The sequence below is a fragment of the Eutrema salsugineum genome, unplaced genomic scaffold, assembly GCF_000478725.1.
Source record: "Eutrema salsugineum unplaced genomic scaffold, Eutsalg1_0 scaffold_6, whole genome shotgun sequence".
Classification (NCBI taxonomy): domain Eukaryota; kingdom Viridiplantae; phylum Streptophyta; class Magnoliopsida; order Brassicales; family Brassicaceae; genus Eutrema; species Eutrema salsugineum.
The window spans coordinates 8,380,205-8,388,947 of record NW_006256547.1 but is presented as its reverse complement, the minus strand read 5'-3'; the positions used below and the strand labels follow the sequence as shown (position 1 = coordinate 8,388,947).

The following is an 8,743-nucleotide window of genomic DNA, read 5'->3' as shown; positions in this document are numbered from 1 at the left end:
GCGCTGGGGTTCAGGGAAGTTTTCTCAGGGGTATGAACGATTCAAAACGTTGCTAGAGAGTAAATTTGATAAGATCATAGCTTAAACTTTTCGAACTGGAGTCACGGATGTATGAATACGCCACAGTGGTGATCATAGAAAACTATCTCTCTCAACCCTGACCAGTAGGTTTCCACTTTGGCCCTGGAAAAGAAGAGATGCATTATGTTTAAGACTCGTCAGCATTCACAAATCGCCCATAGGTAGGTTTCCACTCCTATGTTTGTTTTGCTCTCCCAAACTAGATCTGACACCAGATGAACACTTTCGTGTCACCAAGCATCTTGATTAGATTGTAGTTCATGACGCTACTCTCATGCAGTAAAAACGAATTCAGAAGAAAAAGTTCTAAGATTCGGCTCAATAACCAATGGAATCCTCACCGAACATATATAACCCCATCAAAAATCCCTTAGACCCAACAATAAAACTATTCAGACATGATAAACGAAATCAAAAACATAATATTAAAAAATAGTACAGAAACCGAAATTGAAAAAGAAAGAACAAGGGTTCAAGAGATAGATCTATTTCTCCCTAAAACCTAAAAACAAAGCTTAAAGTAAAATTTCTGTAAAGTATTTCGTCTCTCTTCTTCTCTTCTTAAAAACGACCTAAATGACATGTATTTATAGTCTCCAAAGTCTAGGGTTCCGGAATTGAGGCAGGGAAAATGCTACGGGCTTCAGAAATGGGCCTTCAAAGTCGGAGTTAGCTGGCCGCGGTCGGGGAGTGCATGACCGCGGGGAATGGGTGGCTGGCCGCGGTCGCGGTGGTTGTGACCGCGGAGAATGGCTTGTTGGCCGCGGGTGGACACGCTTGCCGGCTGGTTTACGGGACATCTTGCTCTTCGCGTATCTTTGGATTGAACCGTTGGATTGCCAAGCTGTAAAGTGTGCTGGAAAGCTGATATTTCCATCTTTAAGATCTCCAAATTTGAGCTGGATCAGACGGTGAGAAGGCCTTCAATCGGGGGTGAACTTCTGACGGTTTGACTCTGAGCTGAAATCTGGCTTTTCTATCCATTTTGTTAAGCTTTTCCCAAAGTTACCTAAAAAGAGTCTTGGAACTACAAATACTAGAAAAACGTAATAAAAGTACTTAAAAGCAATTAAAAACATAGAAAAGGTATTTCAAAACGAAGATCCAAAGTCCTAATGCTAGAATGAACTCTCCAATTGGCAACGGCGCCAAATTGATAGTAGGAATTTTTCAATCCTTGATCAATTCCTCAACTACTCATGTCATTGTAGCACTTGAGGTATCAATCCAAATGGAGAGATTCTAGACACTAGAACTATGAGGATCAATTCTTAATCCAAGTCTAATAAGCAGATGAGTTGGTAACCAAAATTATCTAAAAGCATATAACAAAACAAGCAAGAACAAACAGTAATTAAGAATTAAACAAGCAAGAGAAACTAAACAAACACTCAAATTCAAATAAAAAGAAAGCTAAACCTCTAGATGTGATCATTGATTAGGGTGCTTTAAATGTGAATTCATGATGCTAAGCAAACAATGCAACACTTGCAAATCTTTAGTCTAGACTTCCAATTCAGATTAATTCATTCTCATGACAGAAATCCCTTTGTTAATTACCAATTCAAGACTAATTCCCATTAGTGAATAAGCAATTAACAAGCATAAGGTTCCAAGTCTAACATGACCAGACAGCCTCTTTGTGCATCAAAATAAGAGCTAAGAAAGACTGAATCTTATACAGAAAGATAAAGCAAGCATCACATGATCTCAAATTCCAATTAACTTAGAACTCTAATCTAGATTAATCCTCTCATGAAGGCACTAACCTCTACACTAATCCATTTTCAAACCAAATCATCATTTGTGAAATATGAATCAATGAGCATTAAGAAACAGTTCTAATATGCCATTCATGCATTTAACAATCATTCCCATGACATTAATGCATAAACCCTTAGTTAGCTTTCATTCAGGCATTTCATCAAACACTTTTGGTGCATGAAAAACCCAGATTCTAGACCCAAGTGATGTGCAAGGATCTAGCATTAGGATCAGCTAACTAAGGAAAGGAGAAAAGAATCTAAGCTTAAACAATCATTAATCTACATCTAAGCACCCTAATCTACACACCTAGAAGCTTAAAAGATGACTACTCACTAATCATGAAGAACACATCTAATCTTTTGCAAGAGATGATGTTAATCATGATTAGAAGCAGAAATGAGATGATGAGATGATGAGAAACAGACTTAGATTGATTAAATCCTTGAGATCTCTCTTAATCAAAAACGTTTTTACACTAAAAAGGAAAGAAAACTAGAGAGAAACTAAGAGAGAAGATGATCCTTGGGTTTTTCTCCCAAAAAACTATATATACCTAGTGCTAATGGACCGGGTCAGCCCAGGACAAACTGGGTACTGACCCGGCTCAGTTGGGTCAAGTGGAAATCCTGCGGGTCAGTCCAGTATGTCCCAGGTCGCACACCTAAGTCGCAGTAGTTTGCGAGTGATCGTGCGGCATAGATCCAGGCGCGGATGACTCGCATGCCTAAGTCGCACGATTGTGGACTTAGCATTTCTCTTGCTCGGGAGCTTCAGACCTCTTCCAGTGATAGTTTACCCGCACATTTCAACTCGCAGCATCAGCATTCAGGCTTGCGAGTGTTGCTGCGGCTTGGTCTCCTTCCTCTCCAACTCGCAGCATCCAGAGCAGCTTAGACCACTTCGCATTCCGGAGAGTGTAACTCCTGTGATACTTGTCTGAATTGAATGATTTCGGTTGCAGAAGACAGAGGACTCATTTATCTCCAACTTTGATGAAGGAAGTTTCAGTGCTTGGGAAGTGGAAGGCTTCCTGGAGGGCACATCTTTGCAGTGCATGTACACGACCAGAGAGAGGCGTCTAGACATGTGTCCATTCCGGAGACCGTATCTTCCTGCTCATAGATCCGAATTGAATGCTCTCGGACGTTCTGGAAAGAAGACTCAAATGTCTCTGATTCTCATGAAGGACCCGGAAGCTGAATCGGCCTGGAAGTGCACCGTCCTTCGCATCCTTCAGAACTGATCTGCTCGGTCCGGAACACCTGCGAGATAGGGGTTTCTTCCGACGAGCTTATCTCTCTGCTCACGCGTCCGAATCCCACGATTCCACTTGCTATGAGACCGTGCTCCAATGCTATCCAACTTCTATGAAGGACCCGCCATCTGAATCGGACCGGAAGGCTCCCCGGACAGGCGATTTCTGAGACACGTTCATACCCGGAGATTTTGGCCGATGCACTTCATTCGCGGTACGTGTTTTGGTCGACAAAGTTCACCCGCGGTACATGGAAATGGCCGGTAAAACCTTCCTGGCCAGCGAGAATGGCCGATAATCTCCCAGGACCCAATTTTCCACTTTTTTCAAGCTTTGCTCACCATTCCACCTCCTGGATTCATCTTTTCAGCTCCATATTCACCTGATAGACACTCAAAACATGCAATAGACTCATTGGGACCTAATGCATCTCCTAAGTTCTAAAACAAACCCTAAGGACCTAAAATGCATGAAATAAAACATGATTTGGAATGATTTATGCAACCTAAATGATGCAAATTATGAACATATCAACTCCCCCACACTTGTCCTTTGCTTGTCCTCAAGCAAAAAGAGCAAATGAGAGAAAGAGGTTGTATGCAATGGGAGTTCACATTTTCTTTTTGAGAGAAGTGATCATAATGAGAATTCAAGTTCATGCTCAATTATGCAATGCAAAGTCATACTCAGATATATATCAACTCAGCAAGGAATCTCCACAAGTTCTTCTCTCTCTCAACTCTTTCACATTCATTAAGCTTTTATCAGGTGGATCTCATGATGCAAGGTTTAAACAAGCTGGCTTGGCTAGGGAGAGGCTATGAGATTAAAATGATCTCATCGGTGTTCAAGTGGGTTAAATGCAGCAAAGGGATCTCTTTATGAATGATCAAACTTTGGCAGAATGCTAAAGGTAAAAAGCAACCTATGCATACAAGGGCAAAGACTCATCACTCCCCACCCTCTACTCAAAGCTTCCTCTCTTGCTCAAAAACCTCACTTTTCACACTCATTTTCCTCTCACTAGGGGATTTGTTCTTCAATTTCACTCTCAAGTCTTGGAACTCAAACTTTACACAGCTCTTTATTTCTTTTACAACTTCTAGCCTCTTCTTTCTTTCTTAACAAAACATTGAGCCTTTGGCTTCTTTTCTTTCTTTTTCACTTAGAGGCTAGACTCTTCTTTTCAACAAACCAGAGCTTATTTCTCAAAACACCAAGACTGACTTCTTTTTCTTTCATTCCCCTAGTTATTTTCACTCTCTCTTTCTCACTCATCTCACCTTTTTCCACTCACCAAAAAGTCTTTTCCCCCACACTTATTCCTCGCCAAAACTCTCAGTTCCTTGATGTTGGAACACAGCACTCAATGAGACCTGCCCTTGTCGCTCTAAACCTAACACTTTCTGCTAAGTTTGATCCAAGGTGGCCTTTCAATTCACACACAAACATTGGCTTAAAAGAAGGATGGGTTCAAGGTATGGGAACTGATCCATGATGTGGATTCAGCTACTTGAGCTAAGGAAAAGAGTGGTAAAAACAGTGGTTCTAGCTCAAGTATGTATATTGGTATCCACAAGCTTTTTCAAACAATGCATTACAAGATATTTTCAGGTCAAGTTCAAGGTTTCCACTTAATTAGAGTTGAGTTCAATTCAAACTTGCTTCTCAGATTCAAATCATTTCAGACTTTGCAAGCATAGAAAAAGATTCACAAGCATATTCAATTCAAGTTCTCAAAGTGATGTACTCTCTAAAAAACCTATCATTACTCCTTGCAAGATGCAACCTACATGCAAATGCAATCTAGACTCAATCCTAAAAATGAGAATGCAACTACATGCTCATTTTTTTTGTGAAAAGTTTTCAGATTTTTCCATTTTTTTGGTTTTTATATGCACTTAGATGACTATGCAACTAGAATGTGACTCAAGACTCAAAGTGTAAAATGAGAAAATAGAAAACATGGTTAGTAAAGGATGAAACTCCTCCCCCACACTTAAATAACACAGTCCCTTGTGTTATGAAAGCATGAGAAAGGAGTTTAAAACAAAGTAAACAAGTGAAATGCAAAAGGAAAAGAAAGTCTACATGCTATTTACAAGGTTTTGAGTGTTACCTAGTGGCTGTTGAAATCAGACCCCAATGAGTAGGAGGGGTTCGATGTGTGGCCTGACGGTGTAGAACCGGAAATAATTTTGCTGCGGCTTGGCCATCCTTTCTCCTGACCCGCACAACCATCTCGGAGTGAATTCCGAGTCTTGCTGCGGCCTGGCCATCCTTCTTCTGACCCGCACAACAATCCCGCAGGTTTTGGGACTTAAACTCTTTGGGTTTCCTTCCTTTCCGTGCGGCCTGGCCATTGTTCTTCTGAGCCGCATAACCATCCCGCAGTAAATTCCGAACGATCGTGCGACTTAGACTCCTTGGGTTTCAGGCCGCAGCACCAGGTCGCACGGTTTAACACTTAGAACCCTCGGCCTTCTTCTTTTTGGTGCGGCTCAGCGTCTACGCTCCTAGGTCGCACGCCCAGGCCGGAGTAAATTCCGAATAGTCGTGCGGCCTAGCTCCCCCTCTTCTGACCCGCGCACCCATCCCGCAGTAGATGGGACTTAAACGTTTCGGGCCTTCTTCTTTCTGTGCGGCTCGGCCTTCCTCTTTCCAGGTCGCACGCCCAGGCCGGAGTAAATTCCGAACCTTGCTGCGGCCTGGGCTCTTCTCTTCTGACCCGCACTCCTAGGCCGCAGCTTTTGGGACTTAAACGTTTTTCTGGCCTTAAACACCTCTCTCAGCTCTCTCACATGCTTCTTTCCATTCATCACTGAGCTATGTCCTCCAAAGATCACTTAGTACCTGAGACCAACTCACAAAACCCATCAAAAAGTTCTAAAACATAAAAGAAAAGAGAAGAAATCAGAAGAACTATGTACAAAGATAAGCTTGGGGTGTCTCCCAAGAGCACTTTGTTTAAAGTCACTAAGTTTGACTTTTTACACTCTTTTTAGTAAGGGAGAGGAGGAGCTTTGATGCTCCAGGTCTTGTCCATGAATTCAAGTTTGAGGTCCTTGTTCATCATCTCTTGGACACCATCAGATCCTTTGTCTATGAACTCTGGTGTGAGGATAGCTCTGACTTTGGCAAATGGTCTTGATCTTCCATTGCCTTTAACCTTGTATTCAACAGCTCCACCAACAAACTTCCAAGGAGTGAGAGTTAAGACCTGAGAAGATGACTCAAGAGTGAATGGTCTGGTTCTTGGTGGGTTCTTGTCTTGAGACCCTGAGCCATTGCCTTTGTTGCTGCTGATCTCCTTCTCACTTGGTGTAGGAGATAGAGATTCCAAGCAAGCTTCATCATCACTAAAGAAATCCCCTTCAAACTCAAGATCAGGTCTTATTAGGGATTCTTTCTTTTTCTCAACAGATGCAAGGGGTATAGCTTCTTCTATAGTTCCAATACTCCCCACATACATCATCCCATAATGTTTCAACTCATCAGAATCATCAGATATAACTCCACAAAACCCAGCAAGAGGAGGCTTAAGAGGATAAGATACTTCATCATCTACCTTAGCAAGTACCACTCTTTGAGTATCAAAGTCCATCCTTGCTCCTGTGGTGTTCAGAAATGGAGTTCCAAGCAAAAGAGGTAGCTCTTTTGTCTTCTTCATCTTCATAACTACAAAATCTGTTGGAACTGTGCATTCACCAATTTTCAATGGGTAGTCTTCAAGGATTCCATATGGTTTCTTTGAGGATGAATCTCCAAAGGTGATTGACATGGGGTGATGCTTAAGACTCTTGATCCCTAGTCTCTCCACCATGTCTAAAGACATTACACTGATGCTTGATCCAGAATCACACAAAGCATTGTCCACTTTCAAATTTCCAAGAGAGCATGAGATGGAGAACTTTCCTGGATTGCTTAGCTTGGGAATAGATTTGGGTTTCACCCTTGTTGAGCCAGTGCTAGAGACTCCATCAGATGTCCTTCCTTGAACCATTCTCTGATCCTTTCCTTCAGCAATCTCAGAATCATTCTTTTTCATATCAAAACAAGCTGTCTCCCCACCTTCTTTCTCAATGTCCTCATTGAGATCACAGAACAGGAAGTCAAACTCCTCTATGATGGCGTCCTCATCATCTTGTGTTAGGCACTTTGCACTTGAGACATTGCCATGGAGAAGATCCTCAATTTCTTGGACAGCAGCATGATTCTCATCATTTGAGAGGATGGCATTGCAGTATTCTGTTGGATGTGCTACTGATGTCCCTGGTAAAGATCTTTGAGCTTGAGAACTGCAGTGGCCCGTGTTGTTCTCTAGAGTCTTGACTTTGGAAGCCAAGGTTGAAAGCTGAGATAAAAGATCAGAATAACTGCAATCCACCTTGTTGTTAATCTCTGCCATTTTCTTGTTAAAGTCCATGGCACCACTTGCTTGACCTTGGAGGATTTGCTGGAGCAGGTTCTGCACTTCTTGATCCTTATTCTCTGAGTTCTGTTGGGGACTTTGTTGTTGGGGAGGGACAAAACCTTGTTGTTGAGTGTTTTGAGGATAGAAGTTCTGGTTTGGGGGATTCTTGTAGTAGGTAAAGCCCTTTTGGTAACCTTGTTGGCCACCTACAAAGTTCACCTCAGCTGTGATGTCTTCCTTTTGAAATGTGTCTTGAAACACATGATTCACATCTCTAACAAATTTGGCTGACTGATGAGAATCTAAGAGAAGTGTGTCTAGCTTCTCAGTGAGAGACTTGATGGCTTTCCTTGTCCTTTCCTCTTCAGCACTCACAGCCCCTCTTGAAGTCCTTTCAAAGTCTGATCCATAAAGCTCATCACTCTGAGCTACATTCTCCACTAGGGTCATGGCATCATTGACTTCCTTGGTCATGAAATTACCATTAGAAGCTGTGTCCAAGAGAAGTCTGACCTGTGGCAAAGTACCTCTGTAGAATGTACTTAGCAGCTGACAATCTGAGAATCCATGGTGAGGGCATTGCATGGTATACCCTCTAAATCTTTCCCAAGCCTCACAAAACGATTCATGGTTCTTCTGAATGAAACTTGAGATTTCATTTCGTAACCTTGCTGTTCTTGATGAAGAGAAGAACTTGGTTAGAAATGCTCTTTTGCATTGCTCCCAAGTTATGACTGATCCTTGAGGTAGAGACTTTTCCCACTGATGAGCTTTGTCTCCTAGAGAAAAAGGAAATAGCCTCAACTTGAAACTGTCCTCACTCACTCCATTCATCTTAGTTAGATCACAAACTCTATCAAAGTTGTCAATGTGATCTAATGGGTCTTCTAATGCCAAGCCATGGAACCTGTTTGATTGCACCATGTTGATCAGGCCAGATTTGATCTCAAAATCGTTTTCAGGTGTTGGGGCTTGAATCCCATGTCTTTGACCCTGAGCATTGGCCTCATCACCAGCTCCCACAACTTGTCTTGGACGTGGAGGTGGTGGCTCTTCCTGATTCTGGTGGTTTCCATTACCACCATGAGCCTGTTGCCCTTGATCCATACCCAACCTCTCAATGTGCTCAACTCTTTCTCTTTGTCTCCTTGCTTGACTTCTGGTGTTCATACACCTGAAAACAAAGACAGCACTTGAAAGGTAATCAGTAAAACAAAAGAAAATGA

General features: G+C 42.1%; 1 non-coding gene across 1 annotated transcript; it reads left to right on the top strand.

Annotated features, from left to right (window-relative positions):
* Positions 1-8,079: 8,079 nt before the first annotated feature.
* On the top strand, positions 8,080-8,187 carry LOC112083647. The gene has a single exon (XR_002897783.1). It is a non-coding gene; the product is annotated as a small nucleolar RNA R71 (small nucleolar RNA).
* The last annotated feature ends 556 nt before the right edge of the window (positions 8,188-8,743 follow it).